This window comes from Vulpes lagopus, chromosome 2 (genome assembly GCF_018345385.1).
Source record: "Vulpes lagopus strain Blue_001 chromosome 2, ASM1834538v1, whole genome shotgun sequence".
Classification (NCBI taxonomy): Eukaryota; Metazoa; Chordata; class Mammalia; order Carnivora; family Canidae; genus Vulpes; species Vulpes lagopus.
In genome coordinates, this window is record NC_054825.1 from 19,835,268 (window position 1) to 19,854,174 (window position 18,907).

General features: G+C 40.8%; 1 protein-coding gene across 8 annotated transcripts in view; it reads right to left on the reverse strand.

Moving 5' to 3' along the window:
• Positions 1–18,436, reverse strand: part of ADD3 (adducin 3) — a 121,301-nt gene extending 102,865 nt beyond the window's left edge. For 2 of the 8 annotated variants that reach the window (XM_041742685.1, XM_041742674.1), the window contains exon 1: positions 16,053–16,379. The gene's annotated coding sequence lies outside the window, so the exon portion shown is untranslated. Of the gene's footprint in view, positions 1–16,052; positions 16,380–16,679; positions 16,788–17,052; positions 17,270–17,308; positions 17,420–18,256 lie in introns of those variants that run through there. The other 6 variants (XM_041742678.1, XM_041742676.1, XM_041742675.1 and 3 more) reach the window with 6 other exon arrangements.
• Between the last annotated feature and the right edge of the window lie 471 nt (positions 18,437–18,907).

The following is an 18,907-nucleotide window of genomic DNA, read 5'->3' on the forward strand; positions in this document are numbered from 1 at the left end:
AGTGATAACTTTCTTCTCATTGTATACTCTTTTGTGCCTTTTTGGATTTTGTTCCATGTCCTTATGTTTCTTACTCAAAAGTTAATTTCAAATGTTTAAAAATGACAATAATTTTACTAAAATAAGACTCATAGTAAGTTTATCTGAGGAACCAAGTTATAAACTCTTGCTTTTAAATAAATCATTAAGTGCTTTCTACTCTAATTGTCAAACTTTTCATAGTATTTTATGACAATTATTTTTAATAATTGCTTTTGAATAAGCTATTTTAATTCTTAAATTTTTTAAGCATGAAAGTTTTATCCTGTAATATTTTAGAAGTTAGTTCTGTCAAAGCTTGTATTTTCTTCCAACCATTTATAAAATAACTATGCCCTACTATAATATCCTCTTTGTTACATGTCTTATTAAAGGGAGCTACAAACCCACAAACAAAAATAGCCAATCAAAGACAAATCTTATGTTACTTATTTCATTATGCAAATATGCAAAAACTTATTGGATTGTATTCTCTACTAAGTTTACGCCAAAAAAATATTTTGAATGTACCCCTTTTGATATTTCTGATTTTTCTAATAGGTGCTTATTACCATGTTTACTTTTGAAGTTCCAAGATAAACCACTAAATGTAAGAGGAAACCTCAAGATGGCATAATGTCCTGTAATGACTACACACAATACATGATAATGAAATGCCTTGTACCTTCAATTCTTTATTATTCCACTACACAAAAGTTTACAATACAAAACACAGCATAAGGAGGTAGTTTCATTTGGACATAAAAACTAGTACACCAAAATAAGGACTATTCAATCATTTCCAAAGGTCCAAGTGAAAACAAGTCCCAAGACTGAACAATAGGGTAATAACTGACAAGCTGTAAAAATTTTTTTTAAACATTTTTTTTAATCTTTATTTATTTATGATAGTCACAGAGAGAGAGAAAGAGGCAGAGACATAGGCAGAGGGAGAAGCAGGCTCCATGCACCGGGAGCCCGATGTGGGATTCGATCCCGGGTCTCCAGGATTGCGCCCTGGGCCAAAGGCAGGCGCCAAACCGCTGCGCCACCCAGGCATCCCGACAAGCTGTAAAAATTAAAGAAAATTAAGAAATATTCACATTTCTAAAGTCTTTTATGTATGGTAAGGAAAAGATACATTCAAGAATCTGCCTCATTTCTAGTATTATAAGTGTATCTCCCTTCTGTCATAAGTCAGAGAATTGGAAGTGAAGTAAGACGCATTTAAATTTCCACCCATGGTGATGGAATGTTCCTTCAACCTCTGCATTATTCAGCAAGGTGTAAATATTTTTGTCTTCACAATGTCCCATTCTTTCCTTTCTAATCTCAAAGCCACTGCCTTACTTCATTTGCTTAACTTGTTGTCTCTTTGCCAACACTTTCTCCATGACAACATTCTTCACACCGCCAATCTCAGACACATCTGATTATGCCTCACCAGTTAAAATAAGTGCCCCCAGAATAAAATCTAATTTTCCTAAAATAGCACCCAAGGCCTTTATGATCTAGTGCTCTCAACCTTACCTTTCCTGTTTCTTCTCCCACCACGTTTATCCTATAGACCTATATGCCTCTCTATCATGTTGGGTCTGTAATTCACCCTATTTCAACATTTGAAAGATCCTCTAAAACTCAACTCAAATGTCAACCTCCTTTATTAATTGCTTCTCTTAATGGGATAAACATTTCCCTTCTCTTTGCCCCCCCTGCACTTCCTTTAAATTGCTGCATAGCTCTCAAGCTAGTGCTGGAGTCAAGTACAGAAGTGCCTCTCCTCCCCTATACTGCTTGTCTGGTTCATGCGTTCTCTTAAAATGCTGAAAACATATTAAATCATCCAAGTTATATGGACCTCTGTTCTCTAGAAGCTTTCATTCTAGTAAAGGAATATAAGAATACATATATTTATTTAAAATAAAATTAGGGAATAAATTTTATGGTATATGAATTATATCTTTAAAAAATAACATTAGAAAAAAATAAAAATAAAAATAAAAATAAAAAATAACATTAGGGTAGTAAGCAGTATGAAAGTTAAAGATAATTCTTTCATCTACTTCCTCAGCAGGAAACTCTTTGATGAGGGATCCCTGGGTGGCTCAGCAATTTAGCGCCTGCCTTCCGCCCAGGGTGTGATCCTGGAGTCCCAGGAGGGAGTCCCACGTCGGGTTCCCTGCATGGAGCCTGCTTCTCCCTCTGCCTGTGTCTCTGCCTCTCTCTCTCTCTCTCTCTCTCTCTGTGTCTCTATGAATAAATAAAAAATCTTAAAAAAAAAAAAAAAAGGAGGAGGAGGTAAATATCCTAGTTGGTCTAAAAAAAAATTAACAGGAATTGAGTTCTCCATATTTTTTAAATTATAGATATGGAGAAAAAAGCTATCTTTATTGACTTAAGATCTAATAAACTTATTTATAAACTGGTTTCTGTTCTCTGAAACTCACAGAAATGATCATCCGAGGGCTTTCTTTTGCATTATCTAGGCCATCTCAATGAAATTGAAAATTAAAAAAATTAAACTCACGTATGACTTGCCGAGGATAGGATCACAAACTGCATTCTGATTTCTACCTGAACGATCTAAGTATCTTCTTAACTCTGCCTTTCAGTGAACCAAGCTAAACCAGGTTTAGTGTGGTTAAGTCTTGCTTCATCAACTTTCAACTGGAAAAGCAGTTCCATTACAGAAATAAGGTCCATATAAGTTGTTTTAGTTACTTTAGTGCACACATACTTTTTTTTCCTAATACCTTTTTTAAAAATTGAGGTATAATTCACATACCATAAAATGCACTCTTTGTATAATTCTGTGGTTTTTAGTATATTCACAATGCTATGCAACCATCAACGCTATCTAGTTCTGGAACTTTCTCATCATCTCACAGGGAAACCCAGTACCCATTAAGCAGTCACTCCCTAATCCCCCTACCCTCCAGGCCCTGGCAACACTAATCTGCTTTCTAGATATACCTATTCTGTGCATTTCATATAAATGAAACCAAACCATATGTGGCCTTTCATATTTGGCTTCTTTCATTTAACAATGTTTTCAAGGTTCATCCATTTTTTAGAATGTAACTAACTCACTCCCTTCCTTTCTTTGACTGAATTCCACTGCATGGTCTACCACATTTATCCATTAATCAATTGATAGAACTGTTTCCACTTTAAGATTATGAAGAATAATGCTGCTATGAACATTAGTGTACAAGTGTTTTGTGTGAACAGTAGGTTTTCACTTCTCCCAAGTATATACCTAGAAGTAGAATTTCTGGGTCATAATGGTAACTAAATGTTACTATTTTTAACCATTAAACCGTATTAACTTTTTGAGGAACAGCCAAACTGTTCTATTTTACAGTCACACACATTTCAAAGGACAGTAACAAGAGTTTCACATTTTGATTAAAAGCAAATTGAGCAATTTCTAGAAAAAAAGAATTCCTTTGGGACCAAGTGTCTTTTGAAGTTAAACTTAAGGTTTTAAACAACAGATTGAATCCCTTCAAAGAAGATAAACAGCAAGAGATCAAAACCTTACTACAGTAAAGTTTATTCTAGTCAAAGAAATTAAATATGCAAATATTTAAAAGTGAAAGAGGAAAATAATGACAACTATCAAGTTTATATATAGTAAGCGATAATGATATTTCTACTCACAGCAACTTCCTACTCAGTATCTCCAAGTGGATGTTTAATACACATTTTAAACTTAATAGGTCTCAAACTGAACTCCTATTTCCTTTGCCCCCCAACCTTGTTCCTCCTGCAAACTTTTGCCTAGACACCAAACCTTGCGCTCAAGTTTGACTCACATATACCACACACCCCAGTTGGCAAATCCTATTGTCTATATCATCCAAATGTATCCAGAATCCCATCACATCTCACCACCTGTACCAGATATGTCATCTCTCACCAAGATTATTGTACCAATATGGCATAGTGTCAAAACGCAGCCAAAATAATCCTTCGAAAACCTATGTCAGATCATGTCCTACCTTTTCAAAGTCATCCAATAACTTCCCAATCAATACCCATCCCTCATTCTGATTCATTCATGCCAGATACTCTTGGGCCTCAGGGCTTTTTCCCTCTTCCTGCCACGATCTTCCCCTCTTACCACATACATCCTTACCTTCTTCAAGTCTTTGCTCAGGTCACCTTCTCAGTGAAGGCTTTGCATGACCACTCTATTTAAATTTGCCTTACACCCAAACACTCCCTTTAATTCCCAGCTCTGTATTTCTCCATAACATTACACCAATACAATACATACTTTACTTGTTTGTTTCTATTTACCTCCAAGACATAAACTCCACCAGGACAGGAGAGTTCTTCTGTTTTGCTAACTGAATTCCCAAAACTTAGACATGGCCTGGCCCTTAATAGGTGCTCAATAAATATTTGCTAAATGAATAAATGAACAAATAAAAGAAAACAAAGTTGCTTAGAAGAGTTGAACAGAAATCAGAAATATTTACAAGGAACTAAATATAGTAAAGATGGAAGGGGAGTGGAAAAACACCATTTTTCAAAAAATAAGCCATTATGTTTCCAAAGTTTGCTTTAGAAAAAATTGCTATCCTTGCTTATTTCATTGTTTTCAAAAAGGATCTACCCATTGTCTATTGCCAAGGGCCCTTAGATTCTGAAGAACTAAAATAAACTCTGGGGGTTCTGGAATCTGAATGTCCTTTTCTCAACTGCCACATATACACAGAGCCAAGGACTTTCGTGGTCTTGGCCTTCTAATATCTATTATCCATAGTCTCAAAGCCTTCACACAGAAACAATCATAGGTTTCTCGGTCATCTTCCAAGTAAAACCACTTGGATCTTAAGATGATCTATCCCAACCCCTACATAATTTATAAGTAAACCAAAGTGAGAAAGAAAGAAAGTGACTTGCTCAGAATATCTTGAACACTTACACTAAGTGATAAGCATTACAAAATCTAAGAATTCAGACCTTTGGAACAAATCCTCTAAAATCCAAAACCAGACACTATTAACAAAAATTAAGTAGAAATGATTATACTTCATAATATCAATAAATCTATACATTAGATTTAAGAGATCTAACAGAGCCATTAGCGGAATTATATTCTGATATTCAGCAAAGTAAATGATGGATGAACTTGGATTTTTAAAAAAGGCACACCTTCTCCCAAAAGGAGCCTCTTGTTGTTGAGTTTTGGAAATGACGAAAATTTCTATGTTTTTATTATGATTTTATTTATTTATTCATGAGAGACACAGAGAAAGAGGCAGAGGGAGAAGCAGGTTCCATGCAAGGAGCCTGATGTAGGACTCAATCCCAGGACTCCAGGATCACACCCTGAACCGAAGGTGAGCCACCCAGGTGTCCCTGATGAGAATTTCTTTTTTTTTTTTATTTATGATAGTCACAGAGAGAGAGAGAGAGAGGCAGAGACACAGGCAGAGGGAGAAGCAGGCTCCATGCACCGGGAGCCCGATGTGGGATTCGATCCCGGGTCTCCAGGATCGCGCCCTGGGCTAAAGGCAGGCGCCAAACCGCTGCGCCACCCAGGGATCCCCCCTGATGAGAATTTCTAAAGTCTTTTTCCAAGTACCAACTTTCCTAATAAGCATTACTTCAAAATAACAATATTAGGATGTTTCTATGATAGTCATTTTCATGTGGTTCATAAGGAGCACTATTAAAATCTACATGACCAGGGTGCCTGGGTGGCTGAGTTGGCTGAGCAGCCAACTCTGACTCTTGGTTTCAGTTTGGCTCTTGATGTCAGGGTTGTGAGTCTGGGCCCACACTAGGCTCCATGGAGCCTACTTAAAAAAATACATCAACAAAAAAACTACATGCCCTTCACCACCACTTTCTCCCAAATATATTTATCTTATATATGTGTAGGTATATATTATATATGTATACATATATATATATATAATTCCCTGCAATATTCTAATATACCCTAAAAGGAAGTGTGTCCTTGGCACTATTACCCATAAGAGTATATTGTAGCCTTCAAATGCCTTACATGAGAAGAGACTGTGAATCACTATTACAAACTATCTCCAATCATGCTACAGAAAAAAATTATTTTCATGGACAGTAATGCCTTGCCAAGAACTCTTTTCATAGCCTGTACCTAGTGAAATCCTATCCTGCCTTTCATGGCCCACCCTTGTCCTCGTTGTGGGAGATTTTTTTTTCTGACCACTCGATCTGTGGGGCTCCTTTCTTGAGGAGGTGACCTAGAGCCTGTGTTATCTGTACCTGACATTCAGCATTCATCACACTGGTAAGTAACATCTTTTGTGTTGTCATAGTAGCTGTTGCTGACCTTTTCTACGTTTTACTGGAATGTAGAGTCAGAATCCAAAGAATTATGTAACTGATATTCCTATGGGGATTTTCTGGAAGGCAAAACATAATTCTCTTACATATGAAAGGGAAGAGTCAGAGGTCCTTAAAGAGTGATTGGTTTAGAATATACAGCACAACCATCACTGAACTGCAATTTTAGACGCTTTTGATTATACCAAAACAATGATTCCTAACCTGTTAAGGTAATAAAGGTCAGAACAGGTTTTAAAAGCCAAAACCACTCTCCAATTGTAGGTATTAAATAGCTCAAGAGGATACATGCATTCAAAACTATTAATACAAATATGAGAGGTACAGTACTCATTTGGTCCTCAGAGTACACTTGGTGTACACAGCAAATTGAAATTCCCCCAAGATCTCAGACTGGCACATGGTTGACTTTTATTATGCTGTAGACATGGAATATTATTACCATGTTAAAAAGTACTATTATCTAAAAATATTTAGGAACAAGCAAAATATAGAAAAACAACTAACACATCCCCCATCCGCTCAACTGCAACCACCCCAGAACCTCAGCATAAAACCCCTCTGTAAAGTCAATCCCTTCTCCCATGAAGCAGTATATTTTAAGTAACATGAAACAATTCACTGTTTTAATTATAAACTTTTGTGGTTTTAAATTAACAAATAACATAGCAAAAGGAACAAAGAAATGAATATTTTAGGTAAAACTAAATGGCAAATATTTGAAGGTCTATCTCATATATACTTCCTGATCCTACTGAAATTTCAATCCTATTTTTTAAAAAGGTGATGATGAAATAGCTAAACAAAAAACTACCAGTATTTTCCAGCAGAGGCATAAATACTTTTCCAAACTTGTTTCAATTCTTTTGTGCAGTCACCAACAAGAATGAGCTTAAATAAATGAGCAGTATAGCATCCCATTTAAAGGAATTAGCCTCGGGATCAAGCTTATCAACTTATGATCTTGGGCAAGTTACTTAACTAAATTTCAGATAGTTTATGTAAAGTGCTTAATATAACCCTTGGCAGGTTTTAAGGGCCAAGAAAATGGTTACTGATTAATTATATATGATATATAACAAAGATATCATCATAATTTCAAAGCTTTCTTTAAATTCATATTGTTGAAGTTCCTTCTTGTTTGGCTTTGACAAGCCTATTCCAGGTGTCATAAAGTTCCACTGACCTATACCTGGTTCTGTGACCTCTAGTTCTAACCGTAACTACTACCACTGGCAGTCTCCGGCAGTTAGGAAAAACATGACAAAACAGGAGGCCACTGAGTAAAGCAAAACAACAAAACCCACTTTGAAACAGTGAAATCACTCAAGCAGGAATCATTGCCTTAAGAAACAGAGACAAAGTAAAAGGGCAAGAGCAAAAAACATTATGAAAGTATTCAAATACTCTTAAAACCCTTACCTCCAGTTAAACAAATGATCTGATTTTAGGACCAAATTTTATTTTTTTTTCCGGACCAAATTTTAAACAATATTATTGTTGTCTGCAGAAGCCATCAATAACCTGAACCGCTAATGAAACATCTCATTAAAATAATTTTGACTTTTTAAAAAAAGATTTTATTACAGAGAGAGAAAGAGCACAAGTACGGGGAGCTGCAGTCGCAGAGGGAGAAGCTGGCTCCCTACTCAGCAGGGAGCCTGATGGGACTCAATTCCAGAATTGCTGGATCATACCTGAACCAAAGGCAGATGTTTAACCGACTGAGCCACCCAGGTGCCTCTTCTTTACCGCTTTTGATTTAATAATGATTTCATGATTTAATAATGATTTTCATGATTTAATAATGATTTCATGATTGCTTTATATTATTTAATATAAAGTCTCAACTTCTTGAAGTTTCTTCTTTCCCATGCAACCCAACAAGTGGTGAATTAGTTCTTTATCATGTGTTTAGGCCTCCTGCTGGAAAGTATAATTAAAATTAAGAAAAAGAAAAAAGCAACAATTCCACTTGGTACTAAGATCCTGTCAAATTCTTCAGTGTGAGTCTGGTTTCTTCAGTAGCCAGCTGAGAGTTCTGTAAGAACATGGGGCTGTTCAACTTGATGCTGGCCATTCAGTAGATGGCACTCTTCCCTTTGAGCCCAAATTAAACAAGCTCAAAGAAGCATGTTCTGTGACAGTAAGGTGTGATACAAAACAGGGTTTCTCTCTTCAAAGCACTTAACTGATAGTCACGATGCCTCCAGAATTGCATTCATCAAAAGCTGATGGTCCAACCAGACACTTTTTATAGAGCCCAGTGTAATTCAAATTATAAAACCTCAAACACAATAAAATCACCTAACTCAAGTGATTACCAAGTAAACAGCTTCTCAAAGCCTTCCCTATGTCAAGCAGAGACACTGTTCTTATTCAGGTAATAAAATGTTCCTTTCCTACTACATTCTGCTCTAGAGGTGACAGTCTTTCAGTGGCTAGTGACCAATTCATTGTCTATCTAGTATTTCATTAAAGTATTTAATGATAATAGTTTAAGAACTATGATGTTTTTTCATTATCAACATTCACTGAGACAAGAGAAGTCTTTCATAATACTTTAAACTTTTGGATAAAAATAAATTCTGATACCCACTTAAAGAGAAACATCCTAACACAACACTACTGTAGATTTAGTTTTGCAAAAAAGTATTTAAATATGGATTTCTGATATATTAATAATATGTATTTTAACTTTAATGCATAATGGCTCCCAACTATTACATAAGGTTTCTCACACATACTTGTTTCAAGATCTTTTTTTGAAATTAAAAAAAAAAAAATAGTGGTGGAGAGTGATGGAAGGAAATTCCTTTCAGTGCACCTTTCAGCTGAAAGCCAAACTTCTCAGCAATCAGATAGGAATCACCTTGAAGGGGACCCGTGGGTAGCTCGGTGGTTGGTTGCGCGGCTGCCTTTGGCCCAGGGCGTGATCCTGGGATCAGAGATCCAGTCCCACATTGGGCTCCCTGCAGGAAGGCTGCTTCTCCCTCTGCCTACATCTCTGCCCCTCTCTCTCTCTCTCATGAATAAATACATAAAATCTTAAAAAAAAAAAAAAAAAAAGGAATCACCTTGAAAATTCCACCTTTCTCTAAAAGAAAACTCAGTCCTGGCAATAAAAGTCATAGGAGGAAGGAAAGTGAAAAGAACACGGTTTTAAAATTTACAAAAAAAAAAAAAAAAGTTGGGAATGCGGACAATGTATCAACTTCATTGCCAATCTCTCCCCCCTTTTCACTCTTCCCTACATTGCTTATCCTATGCACTTAAGCCCATTCACAACTCCAAATGAGCTGTGACTGTCACCATTCCCCAACCTCTTCCTTAGATATTAAGAAAGGTTGCCCTTATAGAATCTTTTCACGTACTAATAAGACAAATGAGATTAGAAGTGACAATGCAGCTAACAGTTACTGGCTCTAATTTCTGAAGATTAAAAATAGAGCGTTCTTGAAAGAGTCCCTGGGAAGGACTTGATCCCAAAATATACTTCTTCAGACATACCAAGTAAGCCTAATTATCTTCTCCATAAGAATACTGAGTAAACTTTTTTTTTTTTTGTATGGCATTTAGTCATTCCAGCAGATCAGAAGATGACAGGATGAGAATATTGTATGGAAAAAGGAAAAAGGAAATGCTGTCCTTGTACAGGATAACTGAGCCATTGTGGAAAAACGTCACAGAAACACTGCTGACGGTGACAAATTAAAGGCATACACCAAGCCCCAAGATACTGAAAAACTCAGCACTTCTCCAACCTGATTGCCTTCTACATTGTTCAAATTCCAGCTCCCCTAGCAGGTAACCCACAACAGCCTGGGAGCAGAATTAAACTGTCTCCTGAACTTATACCTGCACAGTCCTTTTCTCTTCAGAAGAGGTAAAGGGATGGGGGAGTAAAAAACTTACAAGAACACATTTAAATGAGTATGAAAGGGAGCCAAAAGAATAAAGTAACAATTTCATGTATGTCACCTGGAGTTAGATTTCCATCTTGTTTAATCAACTGCTTGCCTTAACGTCTACTTGCCTTAATTCACCTTGTAAGCATTAAAATTCAAAGTTTTATTAATATAGACAGTGTACTTCTTGAGACATTGGTTTTAAGAATGTTATGTCATTTGCCCTTAAACTTCCAAAAGGTGTTTTAACGCCTGCCTGGCTAGTTGTGAGAAATCTTTATTTTATGGAAATCATGTATGTCTACTGCAGAAAAAGTGAATTTCATCACCCCAGGTTCAAACTGTAGTCTTATTTGAGGAGGAGGCAATCTTAAATGCTAGTTAATGTACTGCCTATACACCAATATCCTCAGGCCAGGTTTTGGACAATTTGAAACAAAGAGGTTTCAAAGTTCATCTTATATCAGGGAGGTCTATTTCCAATTATGCTTTAACTCCAACTTTTAAAAACAAATTAAGGGGATCCCAGAGTGGCTCAGTGGTTTAGCGCCTGCCTTCAGCCCAGGGTGTGATCCTAGAGACCCGGGCTCAAGTCCCATGGATGGGCTCCCTGCATGGAGCCTGCTTTTCCCTCTGCCTGTGTCTCTGCCCCTTTCTCTCTGTCTCTCTCATGAATAAATAAATTTTTTAAAAAAATTAAGTATATGGTGGCAATGCAGATCAGTTTGACATCAGGTTAAAGTTGAATTTAGATCTAAATGCATTATAAAGATGTAACTATACATCAAAGCCTATACAGTAACAGTTTAGCTTTGGCATAGTCAGAAACAAGTCTATACTGTCTTCCTAACAAGGAATATACCTTTTGGTGATCATGGTACTACTTTTTGGGTTATGCTAGATAACACTGAAAGCCATATTCATTCTTTAAGGTTTCTAGGATACTCCTCATTAAATTGCTCCTTCAGTGTAGTAAGTAATGTCCTAGAAACCTGAAAGATTATTAATGCACCTTTTCAAAGATATCCAACAAAACTTAGTTTAAGGAAACAAGAGACTGATTCTTATTATTTGTACCATCATTTAAGGCTTTATGGTAAGTTAAACAGTATCATCTTAACATTCAAATATGTGTTCAACTGTGCAATTAACTTAATTTTGAAGTGTATTTTGAAACTTGTTCATACATTAAAAAAAAATCAACATTAAAATGCACATGAAAAAAAAGAGCCCACAAGTCTTTCTTTCTGCAACACTTAATTTTAATTAACATAATTTTCAGTTAAAATTGTTCAATGCATACTGTTGATACTCAAATTATTTATTGCATGAATGCCAGATGAATAATTTTTAACTTTACATGAAAGAGCATCCCTCAAGTAGGATAGTTACATACATGTGTCCATAACCAGCTACTGCTAGAAGGAAAAAATAAATTCATCTAGTTATTATATATGAGAGATAGATAAAAGATTATAGGTTTTCTTTCAAGCCACAGTCAATGAAAGACTTCTAACCTGTATGACATAAAGGATTCTGAATATATACAACCCATTACAGTAAAAATTTGAGATTGTTTTGGCTTTTGGCCAACAGAGCTTACTTAGTCACTTGCAGAACCCGAAAGACCTCATAACAATCTCATCTATAAGTATACTGGAATGGACCCCGAGATCAAATGATAAAGCATTTAACAGAGAAGACATGAAAGAAAGTACCAGGGCACTCATTTTGAACCTCAGTGACATAACAGAGTCTACAACTCAATTTTAAATAAGGTGCCCATGTTTAAAAGAAAGAATAGCATTCTAAGTACACATTTTAAATTTTTTTCTATTCAAAGTCTACACATTTAGTAATTTCAAAGGATTTGGAAACAGCATTGAATATTAATTCTAGACAAAAAAATTAGTATTTATTTATATGAGAAACAGATTAGTAACCTGTGTCTTCAATACAGCTTAGGCTTTCTTAATTTAACATATGCAAGTTTTTAAACATTTTTTCCTAACATATTTCACTAAACTGTCAACAAAAGGCTTCAGTTCTCTACAATAATAATTCTAAACATTACTTAAACCAGCTAATTTAGATTGTAATTTATTTGCCTAACTTAACTACATTGGTGAAGCAGCAACACACAGTTCCATGAGGAATGGAAATGACGAAGTATAAGCCACAAGTTATATCTGAAGGCTAATTTTAGGAGGCAACTCAGGTGAACCTTAGAACAAATTTAAGTTAAAATCCATCTTAGGTTGATATGATGTTGATAATCAGAAGATCAGCCCCACTGATTTAGTGCAAAACCAGAATCTCTCCAAGGGTAACTAGTGCCTGTTGGGTCTAACATACCTGGCAAGGTTTAAAAAAAAAAAAAAAAAAAGGCCTTTAACATCTTTAGTAATTAAAAAGACAACCTACTCTAGCCCAAATATAGTATCCTAGTGAAACTTTTTTTTTTAAGATTTTATTTATTTATTCATGAGAGCCACACACACAGAGAGAGACAGAGAGAGAGAGAGAGAGAGAGGGAGGCAGAGACACAGGCAGAGGGAGAGGCAGGATCTATGCAGGGAGCCTGACATGGGACTCGATCCCAGGACTTCAGGATCAAGCCCTGGGCTCAAGGCAGTGCTACACTGCTGAGCCACCCAAGCTGCCCTACTCAGCTGCCTATTGAAATTTATCAAAAGAGAATCCTCTTTCAAAGTCAAAAGGTGATTCTACTTAAAGCAGATTTATCACCACCCTTCATATTTAAACAATCTATTAGTTGTATTAATACAGAAAGGTGTAGCTAAAGAAGACAAGGGCACCCCTGTAGTCTTGGGAATACTCTGAAGACTTTTCACTGATATCAAACTACTACTGCAAGTATACTAGCAAGGCCCACTGGTTACATGGGCTCACTCTAGATGGAGTCAGTCTCTGAGCTCAGTACCAGCCTGTGGTACCTAGTACCTATACTCCTTGGGCAAAACACTTAACCTCTCTGTGTCTCTGTTTAGTCGCTGGGTTGTGAGGAGTAAGTAAATTAAATCACATAAACCGGGCAGCCCCAGTGGCTTAGCGGTTTGGTGAAGCCTTGGGCCCAGGGCATGATCATGGAGTCCCAGGATCCAGTCCCACATCAGGCTTTTCCCTCTGCCTGTGTCTCTGCTTCTCTCTCTCTCTCTGTGTCTCTCAGGAACAAATAAAATCTTAAAAAAAAAAAATCACATAAAATCTGTCTGGCACAGAGGTAGAGCAAATAAATATTGGTTGTTACAAATATTTGCTTAGTCTTCACTTGCTACATAGCATGATAGAACCACCTTCTGAAGACTCATTTTATATACTAAAGATGAAGCATTCATATTCTAAAACACTTTGCTTGAAACAACTCAGAGTTCTGATACTATCATTCCCCAATACTCTACAAACTTAATTTGTTCAGAGTTGAGTTTCTATGCTTTTATGGGATTTCTTCCCTTAACAGAAGTCCTTCTATACCCTGATGACACAAGTCAGTGCTGCTCAATACTGCTAACCAACTGCTTTGCCAAAGAACAGATTAAACAGCGAACAACCTGTATAGGCTAAAGTATAACAAAAACAGACGTGATACACCTACTTCAGGAAGCCTCATAACTGCAGAAGTTGACCCCCACCCTGAGTCTAGATTTCAGGAGTGTGTGTGTGTGTGTGTGTGTGTGTGTGTGTATGTGTAGCAGCTGATGCTGACGCTATGTCGTCTTAGTCTCAAAAGACATTTTGGTTTTTACAAAGACCATATCCACATCTTAAACATCACTGAGTAAGTGCGCATTCTTCCCAGTATAGCATTACTGAAAAATGGGGTTAGAAGTAGAAAAGTGTACATTTTTTTCATTTTTTAGAATGTAAAACATATTTTGGAAATATAATCCTTCTATCATGCGAAATAAGTATTTCCCAGGTGTCTTATGATCACTGTCATGTCAAATGTTTACCAATAAACATGTTATCATACATGTAAAAAACCACAACATAACTGAATGCCTCATAACCAATACGTTTAAATTAAGAGATAAGTTACATTTAACATTCAAAATTGATACACTTTTTTTTTTCTTTAAAAACAGCTATTATCAACATGCCAGCATTTGAGGTCAGTTTTTTAAGAGTGACCTCTTTGGCCAGGGCGCCTGGGTGGCTCCCAGTCAGGTAAGCATATGCCTTCGGCTCAGGTCATGATCCCAGGGTCCTAGGACAGAGCCTCCTATCTGGCTCCCTGCTCAGCGGGGAGCTTCTTCTCCCTCACGCACTAGCCCTCCTCCCCTCCTCCCCGCCCCCCCACTCCCGCTCAAACTCTCGCTAGCTCTCAAATAAAATCCTTAAAAAGAAAAAAAAAAAGTGAACTCTGGGATGAAAAAAAAGAGCGAACTCTATGAAAAGATGAAAAGTTAAATGCAACAAAAGTGGCCTTTTTTTTTTTTTTCCGGCCCTCCCTCTGCAAAATTAATCTACTCAATTTAAGCAAAGGAAAATGAGTTGGAGGGCAATTACAATGCAATCAAGATCTGGATACAAAAAACTTTACACGTAAGCTCCAACAGTAACCCTATAAATGAGTTGGTACCATACCTTAATTACACATTTTTAAATAGTCAAGCATCTTAATTTAATGACCAGTTACCCTGCGCTCTTATTTTTCTTTTTAACAACAACGCTCTCTTTACAAGTCTTCTGAAGCCCAGATTAGCATATACTAAGCATTATGTAGAGGCACTTCACTCCAAGAAAAGCAACCGTTCTCATACTGACTGCTAAATCTGAAATGTTGTAGGATCTAACGTAAACATGCACACACGTTTATGTCGCTGGTCCCAACTCCCAGAACCTTATCAACTCCGTCATCACACTTGCATATAATCCCAACTCAAAGCCTATTTCTCTTCTTACCACTTCAGCGGTCCATTGCCACAGCACATGTGCCAAAGAAATTAGTGGTTTTTACTACGCTCCCATTTTGAGCCGACACCTCCTTGCAATTAAATCTCTGCAACAAAAAAGTTCACCTGAGGCCATTCTTGCCAATTTAATAGAGGCCTAGCTGATTCTACCTGTGTCTGAGGTCTTGCCTCAGTCCCGATAGCGTTACCTCCAAAGCGGCTGGCTGTGCCCCAAACACCAGCAGTGGACCCGCTGCCAACTCTGCTTGTCACCCCAGGCAGGCGGGAAGCACCACCTTAACGTGCGAGCTTCTGCAGGGGCGTGCGCGCGCGCTGGGAGGATGGGGACGCGGATCACACCAGAGAGAGGTGGCCGCACACTTTTCGGCTCGCCAAAAGGAGGTTTTTTTAACGGGGGGAAAACAAAAACCAACAATCCTTCCCTTCCCGCCACCTTTTCCGAGCGCGGCAACCTCGGGGGCACACCTTCAGAGCTGAAGGCCCCCGGGTCACCGACGCTCCCACGAGCTCTGGGTGTGCAGAACACTCTGCCCCCTCGAGGGAAACCAGAGGAGGCCCGAGAGTCGGGCCCACCCCGAGACGCCCGGAGGCCCTCCCCCGCAGGTCCACTCCCCTCGGAGCAGCCCGAGGCTCCCATTCCGGCGCCCCGGGAAGAGGCAAGTTCACCTGAGGCCGCGGGGACAGCCAATAGGAAGTGCCCTCGGCCCCGCGAGCCGCCGCGCGCCGCGCCCCCCGCCCCCGCGCGACCCCCTGGAGGGGTCCCGCCGCCGGGCCGCGCGGGCGCCAGCCGTCCCCGCCGGGAGGAGGGGCTCGACGACGGCGCCTTCCCTCTCCTCGGGATTACCTCGCAGCTCGCCTCGCGCAGCGGGCTTTGTGCTTCCCTTCCTCCTCCTCCGCGGCCGCCGGGGCTGCAGCGGCTGCCCGATCCGCCGCGGACGCGCCTCAAGCGCCGCTCCGCTCCCCGGGGGAGGGCAGGAGGGGAGGGGGCGTGAGGAGGGAGGGACCTGGGCGCCGAGCCCTCCGTAGCAGGAAGCGGCGACACCTGGGCCGCGATGCCTCTAGCTCTCCGTCACTGTTTTTAAAAAAAAAAAAATCATTTAAACCCCCTTCCTTCCCCTCCCGCCCCTCGCCCTGGCGACCGTTACCGGCGGGCCGCTCGCGCTCTGGCGGGACTGGCCGAGCGCCCCCGGAGCGTCCTCTGGCCCCGCCCCCAAGCCCCGCCCCTGGGCCCGCCCCTGGGCCCGCCCCTCGCAGCCCCCGAACGCCCCTGGTCCCGCCCCTTGGGCCCCCCGAGCGTCCTAGCCCCGCCCCTCGGAATCACAGGACGTCCCGGGCCCCGCCTCCTCGAGGCCCCGCCCCTCGCGCCCCCTCGCGCCCCCTCGCGCCCCTCGCGAGCCTTGGCTCCGCCCGCGGCCGCCCCCTCCCCGCCCGCCTGCACCGCGTCGGTGTAGCGGCGGCCGCCAGGACCTACGGGCCGGCCGGGCCTTTGGGGAGGGCCTGGCGCTGGGCGGCTGCCTGGCACCTCGTCAACGTCCTCCTCCGGCGGTGCAGTTCCGATCCGTGGCGTCCCCTGAGGGTCGGAGGGGGAAATAGCCCCGACGGAAACCCGACTACCAGCAGCAGGAGGAGGAGGAGAGGCGCCTCGGAAGTGTCGCCCGCCCTAACCTGAGCGCGCCCTCCGCGCCCCCAGGCCGCGCCGCAGCTTTCCGAGCACCTCGGCCGCCGACTCTGGCAGCCGGGTCTCGGGGGGAGGCCGCGGCGGAGCCTCAACCTCTGCACGCGCCCATAGGAGGGGCCTAGGCTCTCAGCATTCTCGCCTGCTGGGCGCTCCTCCGCCTGCTCACCTCCACGGAGGAGCAGGGCTGGGGCTCTCTGGGTCCTGCTCCACTCGGACCGGGGGCGGTCTTCACCCCTGCTCCGGCTCCTGGCTGTGGGACCTTGTGAGGGCCGGCTTGTTGGAGGGGCAAAGTCGAGGGAGGCAGCACCAGCTTTCAAAATGAATTCGGCGCTGGGTAAACTTTGCCACACGCCCAGCAGGGATGCGGATCCATCCACAGGTGACCCTGAGCCCCCACCCCCGTCGCCCAGGTGCCTTCTTACCCCAGCCTGTTCTCGACTCAGACCTGCCGGCGCTGCACACCCACGATTTGCACATCCTTCCCGCACACGTGTCCTCCACGGACACGAATCCACTCGCAAGCACACCCCTCCAAGCGCCATTCTGGTTATTCATGGTCCCCAGAGTCGACCCCACCCTACCAAACAGAACAAACTTCATTCCCCACCCTTATCTCCCTTGGTTTCCAAGGCGCTGGCGGCCGTCCACTTCATTTCCTTCCTCCTCTGCAGACTCTGCTCTTCCCCCTCAAATACTTCGTGCCATCCCCCTCATCTTCATCCCCTCCCTCTTCCCTAAAAATGTGCTAATTAAAATGTAGTTTCCTCTTCCCACATATGAAGTGTGGAAAATGAATCTTGTGTTGGCACAAACTGTGATTTCATTTATCCTCGTTTTCTCTCTCCACTGGACTAAGGCTGTAGAAATTCCAGTCTACCACCATCTCCCATCTGCTCAAAATCTAACCATGCCTTATGATTTTTAAATACCCGTAAAGGATCCAGGGAAGGCTTCCTGGCTTTGGGGAGAAAATATTTAGAAAATCCCCAGCCTGTCATTTTATTTGGTCTTTAAAAATATCTGCAGTATTTGAGAGAGAGATTGGGAGTGGCTGGATGGGGTTTGGTGTTTTTTTGTTTTTGGTTTTGGTTTTTTTTTTTTTTTTTTTGTATTTACAAAGCAAAAAATGAACAGCTTTTGCATGCATCAAGATTAGCCTTTTTATGAATAGCAAAAAAAAAAAGTATGTTAAGAGCACTTATCAGACAATAGTCTCCACTATATAGAGCATTTGCCAGTCACAAATCTAAACATCCCCCCCCCAAGATAAATTAGCATAATCCATTTTAAGCATGTCTGATGAGCAGTCTTTTCCACGATCATTCCCTTTCCCACAGTATCTGGACAAAATGGATAAAAGATCGGCTTACCCGCGGAAGATGCAAGGCTTTCCTGGGTCCGGGGTAGTAGACGTGTGTCTTGTGTAGGTGTGGATTCTGCAGTGCTGCACTGGAACCCACTGCAGCCTCAGACCCGCGGCGGCGGCGGCGGCGGCAGCCACAGCAGCCCAGCCGCAGCAGCTTCTCCCAATGCTGAGTAGTAAAGTGTGTGACTTAGTAGAGGCTCCCCAGTTACCATTAGGCTCTTGCTTATTAAAAAAAAAAAAAAAAAAAAAGAGGCGGAATCTTTCTTAAAGGAATGGGTTTTGTTTCTCTTCTCTACTATTGCTTCATAAGAAGCAGAGGCAGGGACTTTTTGGGACTGAGTATAGCTGTGGGAGGTTAAGGTTAAAATTAACCAAATGATCGAGGGGACTGATTTAGTGTGAATCAATGAAATGCTGTAAACACACATTAGTTTTAAAGAGCCCTGCTGACTCCAAACATTGGGGTCCAAGGCAAAAAATAAAGCAGTGTGCCTGGAAACCGGTTAGTATTTTGGGCTAGTATTTCATTTCCAATCATTGCACTAAAATAATACCCAGTTAGAGGAGGTTGCTAGCATTTAATACAAGAATTTGAAAAGATTCATAAAATAAAACTCATTCATGTGACTGGGAGCAATGAAATCAAGCCTTTTAA